At 48.9% G+C, this 10,425-nt stretch overlaps 1 protein-coding gene across 1 annotated transcript in view; it reads left to right on the top strand.

Moving 5' to 3' along the window:
* Position 1: 1 nt before the first annotated feature.
* NDUFS1 (NADH:ubiquinone oxidoreductase core subunit S1) overlaps positions 2-10,425 on the top strand; it is a 779,390-nt gene continuing 768,966 nt past the window's right edge. Inside the window, exon 1 of the mRNA XM_078680296.1 lies at positions 2-125. The gene's annotated coding sequence lies outside the window, so the exon portion shown is untranslated. The remainder of the gene's footprint in view (positions 126-10,425) is intronic.

Raw genomic sequence — 10,425 nt, 5'->3', positions numbered from 1 at the left:
GATTTCGTCTTGTGTCTGTTTTCAATGTCTATACTCAGTATCTCCGGAAATTACCGATTATCACCGAAGACAGCCGAAGTTGCCATTTTGTCCGCTTGGGGGTGAGCCGGTCAAAGAAGCGTAAGGTGAGGGTAAACGTTGTTAGGGGTCGAGAGGCTTATCCTAGGCGACTGCATATTGATCTGCCGCTAGACCCACTAAGTGACAAAGTCACTCTGGAATAGAGAAGCCTATGCGCCTCTTACACACAGTGTGTCACTGTGCCCTTGGTTGAGCAGTAAGGTTGTGGACGGTATCGTCACTAACAGCGGGGAGCGTCTTTATGAAACGTATCATGTTTTTTTTTAATTTGTAGTTATTCCGTGCTAGAATTTGTTACGCCTGCACTTATGTTTCTGCATTGCACAATGCACGCTGCGCATCCAGTTGCTGAAGCACTTTTCTGTTGTCATGCATGGTACAGTAATTCGTCTACTATACTATCCGTATGTCATCTGAACAGAACTTGGGTGCTTTCGATGTGCTCTCTGATTGGTCTGTTCCTCAATTCAGGTGTCAGTGCAGTATACTTGTGCGTTGTTTATGCTTTGCATTTGTGTGTTTTACGCTTGCATGGCACTTGTTGGGTCACTTTGCGCTTATTCATGAGTACTATCGCGGTACTTTTTTTGCGGACTATTCCTGTACTGTAATGATGGAAGCAGACTCCAATGATGACTCTGAGCCCTTACTGTAGTTAACAGTTATTTATTTGATATAACTAGGATAATTCCCAAAGAGCGCCGAGCCTCCGCTCCAGCGCCCGCTCTTCCCGCTCTGCTTTCGCGCTCTCGCGCTCAGCCACGCCCCCAACACCAGCAGCCAATCCTGGCCGCCTGCACGTCACGTCCGCCGACGTGCCGTGCAACATCTAGAGCGTCTCTACATATCTCCCCTTTTTCGCACAAACATTTCAACTTACAGTCCGTCGCTCAAATCATAGTCTCTGAATCTCGTTGGTCTCACCACAGCTCTACCACTCCGTGTTCGTCTCGCAGGGGTGGTGTTGGTCTCTTCTTCTCCTTGTCTGACTCTGTTATCGCCATTCTCCTCAACTCTTATCTCCTGCTCTCTGTCCCTTGCTTCTCCTTGACTTTGCTCTCCTTCATTCAACGTGATCCCATTCTCCTGATGTTCTCGCTTCTCACTCTCACATTCCTCTGATTCTCCGCCTGCCCTTTCACAGTCCCACACTAGGATCTTATTACATCTGGCCATGCGGTCTTGTGACCATATGTTTCCGTCACTCAGCCTGGCCGCTCTTCCCTTAATTTCCTTCACCTGCAGGGGCTTGCTGTATTTGCTCTCTCCTTTTCTTTGTAGAGTGGGCAGCTTGACTCTAACCCATTCTCCTTCTTTGAGTTCTGTGTCTCGCACGTTCCTCCGGGCATTATAATGTCTGGTGTACACTGCCTTGGCCTTCTCAATGTTAGCCCGCACCACAGCAGGGGACCATTCACTTACTACAGTCTTTTCCTTCCACACCCGGTTGTCCTGGGTGAATGGTTCTCGGCCGCGCAGCAGCTGGAAGGGGCTGTATCCCGTACTTGTGGGAGTGATCCTGTACGCCCACAACATGTGCCATATGTCCTTCTCCCAGTCTTTGTGGTCTGAGATGGCTGCTTGGATCGACCCCATCACCACCCTATTGAAGCGTTCGACTTGGCCGTTTCCCGCAGGGTGGTATATTGATGTGTGCCTCGCTTGGATTCCGTTCCTTCCTAGGAAGTCGTCCCACTTTTCCGATCGGAACTGGGGTCCATTATCGCTGAGGATTGACTTGGGTATGCCTTCCCTTACGAAAGTGTCTGCCAGGAACTGCACTATGGTGTCCGTGTTCATGGTTTCCTCGATCTTGATCTCTGGCCATTTCGAGAACCTGTCCACCAGGACACACACGTACTTCTGGACCCCTTGGGTGTCTAAGACGGGGCCTAAGATGTCGACAGACAACTCTTCCCAGGGGTTCTTTGGAGTTTCGAATGCACCCAATGCAGGGCGCAGGAGTTTGAGTGTCTTGTCTGCGCCCTGGCACCTCACGCACTCTCTCACATGTCGTTCCGCTCTTATGTCCATTCCCGGCCACCAATAGTTCTGCTTGGACCTCAGTTTGAGTTTCCCTATGCCCAGGTGCCCTTCGTGCAGCATGTCCAGCAGTCGGGGTATGATGTTCGTTGGAGGGACAACTTTCTCTCCTCTATATACAAATGTTCCTTGATTGTCCAGGGAGAGTTCCTCCCTCACTTCAAAATAGGGGTTGAGTTCCTTCCGAACCCGTCTCTTATCCGGCCATCCATGAGTGATGTAAGTTTTCACCTCTTCCAACGTCAGGTCCTCTGCATACGCTTGTGTCCATTCCTGGAGGCTGATGACACTTTCATGATCCTCCATCAGTGCCACCCATTCTTCCGTGCATGCCTTGTCCTCTTCACTGGGTTCCATAGCCGCCGCTCGGCTCAGGTAGTCTGCTACCTTGTTCTTGCTGCCTGGTATGTGTTCCACATCATACCTAAACTCTAAGAGCTTAAGCGACATTTTCGATATCCGGGGTGTCGCCTCTGCGTGGCCACTCGATGTCAGCACTCTCAGTAGTGGTTTGTGGTCGGTCCGTAGCTGAAATCTGGTGCCCCACAGGAATTGTCGGAAGCGCGTGGTGGCCCACACCACCGCCAGCATCTCCTTTTCTATCACACTGTACTTCCTTTCTGTCTCACTCAGTGTGCGCGAGGCGAAGCAGATCGTCTCCAGCTGACCTCGCCCTCGGTCTTGCATGAGGACTGCACCCAGTCCCTTGTCGCTGGCGTCCGTTGTGAGGACGGTGTTGCCTTGAGGGTCAAACCCTTGAAGGGGTATGGCCCCTGCCACTTCCTTTTTGATAATCTCGAATTCCCTTTGTGTGTCCTCCGACCACTTGAATTCCGTGTTCTCTTTCGTTAGTTGTCTCATATGATGAGTCTTAGAGGCAAAGTGCTGTACAAATTTCCCATAATACTCTGCCATCCCCAGGAATGACCTGACCTCTTCCTTGGTGGAGGGGGGTGGTGCTTCACAAATCGCCCTGACATTGTCGGCCTTGGGGGTCACACCTTGTGCCCCTATCTCATGCCCCAGGTAGGTTACCGAGTCCATCCCAATCTTGCATTTGGACCATTCAGCCGTGAGTCCTTTTCCTTCTAGGATCTTCAAGACCACTGCCAACTTCCTGTCGTGGTCTGGTATGTCTCTGCCCATCACCAGAATGTCATCTTGGAAGTATTGGACGTCCTTGATGTCCTTGAACAACTGGTGCATCATCCTCTGGAACACCGCCGCTGCAGAAGCTAGACCGAATGGCATCCTGCGAAATTGATAGCACCCAAACGGAGTGATGAAAGATGTTAATTTGCGGCTGTCCGGATGCAGAGCAATCTGATGATATGCAGAGGTCAAGTCTATTGTTGAATACCACTTAATCCCCCTGGTGCTGGCTAGCATCTCCTCTATCCTAGGCAAGGGGAATCTTTCCACCACAATGTTTTTATTTAGTTCCCTCAGGTCAACGCACAACCGGACCTTACCGTTGGGTTTCTTAACCACTACCAGGGGCGCCAGCCACTCGGCGCACGTGATGGGTTCTATGATGCCCTTGTTTTCCAGGTCTTGTAGTTCTGTTCTCACAGCGTCTCTTACTGCCAACGGGACATTCCTGGCCTTGTGGGCCACCGGGACAGCGTTCTCCTTCAGGATGATCTTGTGGGCGAATTTTTCCAGCTTCCCCACTGTGCCCCCAAATACCTTTGGATATTCGGTTTTCCATTTGTCCAGACTTGGCCCGGCCACCTGGTCCGTCAGGAGGATTTGCTCCTTGCCACCCGGATCCAGCTTGATTCCTAGGTCGCCCTGATCCAGCCAACCCAAGACTGACGGGCCCCTCTCCGACACGTAGAGTTTACAGTGTGCTGACCGGCCTCGAAATTCGAAGGTCAAGGGCCTGAATCCTGCCATGGGGATCCGATCTCCATTATACGTGACCGGGCGGATGTCTAGCTTTTCAAGCTCTGGCCCGAGCCGTGGCACAAATTTCTCCTCCCACACTGCTCTCTGGATGATGGTGAAGGGAGACCCTGTATCTGCCACCACGTTGATCTTGACGCCGCCTATAGCCATCTCCAACACCGGTTTCATCGTGCGTCTACCTTCTCTGTCTAGAACATTTCCCTCCGTGCTTAGTACCTGATCCTCAATGTAGATCACCGTGACTTCTTCCGGCTCCGAATCGCCGTCCGGATGGTCATCGCTTTGATCCACGCATCTCACCATGCTCTTGGAGGCCTTCCTCCTGCAAACCTTCTCGTAGTGGCCGATTATTCCACAGAACGCACACTTGGCGCGAAACGCAGGGCACTTCCGATCGTGCGCCTCGTGCGACCAGCTTCCACACCTGTAGCATGACTTCCTGTTGCCTCCCACTTGTTTACTCGACGTGTTCGTGCTGTTTTGCCACTTGCTGGGCCCTCTTTCTGTTGGTTTCCTGTTTCGGTATTCTCTGCTAGTCCCCTCTTCATCCACTTTGTTCACCATCGTACTGGACGCCATATCCTTTTTTGTCACTTCAGCGCAACGCCGTGCTAATTCCGCTCTCTTCACGATGACCAATACCTCCTTCAGTGTGGTGTCTCCACTAGCCCACAGCTTGTCTTGCACATTCGAGCACGTGGTATGCATCACCACCTGGTCCTTGATGAATTCCTCTTCCCAGTTGGCGTACCTGCACGTGGCTGCCAGTCGTTTCAGTGCCGCCACATACTCCTCCACTGTTTCTCCTTGTTTCTGCTTCCTCTGTTGGAAGTTAAACCTATCCACCGACACGCACATTGCCGGTCTAAAGTGTTCGTTGAGGTCTTCGAGCGCCTGTGCGTATACATCGTCGTCTGTGGATGTTCTCTGTTTCGGGACTAAGCTCTTGTAAATCCGGAGTCCTTCTGGGCCTAAGTTCAATAGTAAAATACGTTTCTTCCTCTGGGGTTTGAATGCCTCCTCATTCTCATCTTCGAGTACTCCTATGAAATTGTCGATGTATTCCCTCCAATCCTCCCATTTCATGAGGGGTTCTCCCGGGCGCGGTAAGAACTGTACCGGGGCCATCGCGTAGCCTGCTTGCGCGCTCATTTTCTCGCTCTTCACAGCAGGTAGCGATCTTACTTGGCCACGGGGACTCCCTGGTGCGTCGTCTTGTTCTTCTCCACTTGCTGGGGTTCGGGGACTGTCCTTGTCAGCCCCCTCGGCTCCTTCTGAACCCTCCAGCGCGTGCTCACTGGTCTGTTGCTCGCTGGGTGGGCTGGCGCTCTCCTTCTACCTTACTTCTAGGGTTCCTGGGTTTTTTTCCTCCCTTTTTCCTTCCTCTGCGCCACACCCTCCTGCGTGCCGGGCTCTGCCGCGCTCTTTGGGGTACCTGTTCTCCTGCACCAGGTAGTCTCGCTCCTCTGTACCTTGTGGGGTGGTTCTGAAGCTTCTGGTGCTTGCTTGTCTCTTAGGGCCGAGTCTGAGGTTCTGCCTTGCTGGGGGGTCTTCAATCCCACCCTCGTCGCCACTGTAATGATGGAAGCAGACTCCAATGATGACTCTGAGCCCTTACTGTAGTTAACAGTTATTTATTTGATATAACTAGGATAATTCCCAAAGAGCGCCGAGCCTCCGCTCCAGCGCCCGCTCTTCCCGCTCTGCTTTCGCGCTCTCGCGCTCAGCCACGCCCCCAACACCAGCAGCCAATCCTGGCCGCCTGCACGTCACGTCCGCCGACGTGCCGTGCAACATCTAGAGCGTCTCTACATGTACTTCAATCCATTTTGTGCGAAGTCAGTTTATGTCGTCATTATGCCTGTCTTGTACGCACATACTTAAAACCTAATAAGATGCGCCATCCATAACTTTCCATCGACAGCCAAACCACATTGTGTTGCCCCCAAGTTACATTCCTAGTACCTTCTGGCTTTGTGGCAAGTTATCTATAATCGAACTCCTAATTGCCATACGCAATTGTCACAATACATTCACCTAATTCCATAATTAATAATTCCTTTCAGCTCCATTATTACCTCCGACACAATCACATTTGTTTAACGAATAATGGCAAAGCAAATGGACCATGCCTATATAACGTGAGTGCTTTAATAATTGACTTTGCCAATGCAAAGGTCTTCAAACATTTGTGTTCTAAGCCCCCCAAATAAAATGCTTTGAAGCCAGGGCCGCCTCCAAACCTTTATGGCAAGGATTAAGTATTGGGGAGGAGCATGGTTGAGCATAGGGGGCGGGGCTTATAAATTCATTTCAGTGAGACGTTTTCTGTGCCATGTGATCCACAATAAATGTGAGAATTACAAAAGAGCAAATCCATCAAACAAAAACATAATTTAACCCAAAAAACTCTGCTCTCCATTATGTGGGTGTAGTGAGCCTGTCACCCTCACAGCCCCAGTGCAACTGTACATGCTGCAGAAATGATCAGGGTCCTGAGTAGGAAAAAATCCACTCCAATTACATTACCTAGCGTCAGATTTTTTTTTTAAGGCTCAGGAAAATTAAGTGATTTGCCAAGAATCACAGGATGCTGAGCTAACAAAGTCCACAGCTCTCACCATAATGCCAAATTTCCTCCCTTTCAGAAAAGTATGAGCTCCCACGTGTTGCCCCATTTTTACAGCAAATGTGACCTTAACCCTAATGCTAGCAAGGAAAAACAAGCATTTGCAATGCAATAGGTCTCGCAGCATTAAAGTTTGAGTTATTGGCATTGTAAATGACAATGCTTTGCATTAATTTTTTTAAATTTGCAATTGGTATATAAACATTGTTTGTGAATGGTTAGCTGTTGCTTATGCTAAGCTAAGTTGGCAGTAATATAGATTGCTAGTCTTGCTTGTTATAAGCATGCAGATTTAAAGCGCTCTGATACCTGCGGGTAAAGTTTGCGCTATATAAAAGTGAAAACTAATAAATAAATAAAAAACAACCTACCGGTACCACGTCCGTTCTTATGACAGAAGCATGCACAAAGAAAGAAGCTCACCAAGAGGTTTTAGGTCATCCAAAATGCAGCATCCAGACTCGCAGTCAAACTTCCACCCATACACACATCTCCTCCACATATCTCAAAGACCTCCACTGGCTCCCCGTCCACAAATGTGCAATCTTCAAGCTTCTCACACACATGTACAAAGCCCTACACAATCTAGGCGCCCACATACATTAAGAGGCGAGTAAGGGGTCATGTGTATCCTATATGTGGCTAGATTTGTATTATATATGGAAAGTTTAGTCTACTAAATCAAACAAACGTTTTTTGTACAGAAGACATACTGAACATGTACATTTGAAGGTTCTCTCATATGTGATAATGAAGAAAAGGCCAGCTCAATTAATTAAATTATTTTACCACAATCACAACATTTGTAACCAGTTTACGGGTCAAGGGCACTAGTAATAGGTCAACTAGATTATTTAAGTCACTAGACTGGCAGGTCTAGTAACATGTGTATGATTTTTGGAGGCCTACTATGTCACAAGTACAAGAGAAAGAGAAAAGTGTGGTAAAATTTACCACATTTGAAACATAGAAACATGCTGTGTTACTGCTAAGGATACCATTACTCAGACAGCATCTGGAGTCCATCTAAAATCTTTCTGTAGGAGCCTGGAAATTAGCTGAAGCACCGTGCTCTATTTTGAGGCAATAAGTGCAAAACTGGGTGCACCGTGAGCGGCACTGCTGTACACTGTGCAAATAAAGTGCAGAGCTAAGTCTGAGTGTACCAGCCTTAGACAGCTAACTCCAGACTCTGCGGCCTTCATACAGCAGATTTTACAAACAAAAAGGAGGAACCCTACTATTTTACAATAGGGACAGGGTAAGTAAGTGCAAAAGTAAGAAAGTGTCCCTCAAAAATAATTCTTAGAATTGTATCTTTTTAACCCATATACTCTGAATCGAATGTACGAAATAATATAATATCTGTTCATGTTTTTATCTTCAGAGTAACTCTTACTTTTATTTTACGATGATTTGCTGTTGTGACCTTTGATTGATTGCATCTGCTTGTAATAATTGTCTGAACTGCTATAAATCAATAGATGATTTAATAGTCATCTGCCCCTGTAAACATACAATTCTAAGAATTATTTTTGAGGGACACTTTTTTACTTTTGCACTTCATACAGCAGAGCCAACAGCAGCAGCCACAGCCGCAGGCCACAACGCAACGGCGTTGACAGCAGTGATGCTGAACAGTTCTGTGCAACGCACAGCAGGCAAAACCTCAGCAACTGTAACAAGCACTTTTCAGCAGCCTGTGATCAGCCTCTTTCAGCCCTCGGCTGTGGCCAAACTTGGCCATCCTCCTCCGTTGGTACAAGCACTAATACGTTTGCAACACTGCTTAAGTGTCTTTCCCAGTAAATAACCAGCAAATAGCTAGACACACTAGGTAGCCGGTAGCACTGCCTGTTCAGGGTTTTTAGCTGTTATTGTCTCTGCAAATCATGCTCTATTTGGGGGCATCCTGATTAAGACCAGTGCCGCTTTGAGGTGTGGGGTGTGCTGTCTCAAGAGAGCTGTGGAAGTGAATACCACACCGGCAGGAGGATGCCAGCTGTAGTTGTCGGAACGAGCAGAAATGCCTTCTCTAAGCACAGTGGAAGTGCTACAGGGGAGGATAGGTTCCTACAATCTATTGCTGCTGTAGCTCTAGTTTGGATAGACAACACAAATAAATATCACCCGGAAGTAACCGTTACTCACGTGCGCCGTTGTCCACCGGCGAGGGCTCTGTCAACACCATCGATTCGGTTTCGCTCTCCGTGTCCGCTAACCTGTCCTGAAGTAAAGGACAGACGGAGTGGAACAGCTGGACGCAGGAGCCTCGTGTTTTTTTTTATCCCCTGCCCGCTTCCTGACCCTCCAAACCTGGCACGGGAGACCGCATTCTCCTCTCGAGAAGGGAGGGGCTGCGCTGTTTTTTTAGGTCTCGGTTGCAGATAGCAAACAGTACGTTCAACGGCGACTCACACAAAGAACCAGCCTGTTAATCAGCGCCGCGTGCTTCCTGAACAGCGCCGCGCGCCCCTCTGCAGACTCCCCCCTGCATTCCAAAGGAACTGTTCACGAGGCGCGCGACGCGATCCGAATCTGACTGGCATGCTGAAAACAGCAGAAGTTCACGCGCGAAACGTTATCCTATGACAAAGTGCTGCGCGTGGCCAGGTCTTGTCTCCACTTTCCACTCGTTGTCGGCTGAGCTATAGTGCTCTCTGCGAGAGCGCGCTTTTCGCAGCGAGCCCTAAAAACAAGCCCGTACCTTTTTATTTTTAAGATAGACATAATTATAATACACTGGGCCCCTCTGACGTCATTGCTACTGCTATAAACCAGGGGGGAGAACGGCGGAATAGGAGACTAGGTCGCCCTCCAAAATCTTGACGCACAAGTAGGATTCCAGATTACTGGGTCCCGAGACCTAGCTCAAGTTGTGGCAACTGACTTCAATGATCAGTGAAGCCTTGCAAGAAAGAAAAAGTCATTGCTACTGCACCTGCTTCACTGATAAAAGCCCTGCCTTACCAAGTGTGATGTCTCCTCTGCCCTTTGTTAAAAAAAATGAGCTCCCATTTTGCCCCACCCCAGTCACAGTCATCTCTCCGATGCACTTGTTATTTTATATGTGCTACAAGAAAGTGAAACAAAAATAGTTACAAAATATACAGCTCTTTTTAGCCACTTTTTTGACCTTCTAACCCCGTGCTCCTCATATTAAGGCCGGCGGGCCCCCAGCAGCCCGGCAGGCCTTCATTGGCGGCCTGCGGACCTTGCCTTGCCGTTTCTACGTTTCCAGTGAGGCCAGCAGTGAACAGAAAAGATGACCGCAGGAACATACTTGGGGAATACCTATTAAATGCTCCTATGGCCATCTTCTGTGTTTACTGCTGGCCTCTGTGGCGTCGCACACAGCACCGTCGGAAAGCTTCCCAAAAGGCCCTTTAAAAGTCAGCTGTAATCGCTTTTACAGCTCACTTTTTTAAAGGGTCTTTTGGGAAGCTTCCTGTTTCGTGTTGCCAACGTGAGCACATTCAGAATTTAGACAATTGCGCCTCGAGAGACGGAGACACAGCTAGCGAGACGGAGACACAGCTAGCGAGACGGAGACACAGCTAGCGAGACGATAGAGAGCCTCTGTCCCTTTCTCCTTTCCCTGAGGTTAATTGCACCAGGCACCTGGAGGCCACGAGAGAGAGAGAGATCAAGAGGGCCAGGGAGGGAGAGGAGAGGAACGGTAGGGAGAAAGCAATTAGCAAGGAAGAGGAGAGAAAGCAAGAATATGGATGGAAAGAGGAAGATTGGGTGATGGCATTTTT

The sequence above is a fragment of the Lissotriton helveticus genome, chromosome 3_1 (genome assembly GCF_964261635.1).
Source record: "Lissotriton helveticus chromosome 3_1, aLisHel1.1, whole genome shotgun sequence".
NCBI classification, from domain to species: Eukaryota; Metazoa; Chordata; class Amphibia; order Caudata; family Salamandridae; genus Lissotriton; species Lissotriton helveticus.
Note: the sequence above shows the minus strand (reverse complement) of the source record. Positions and strands in the feature narration are given on the sequence as shown.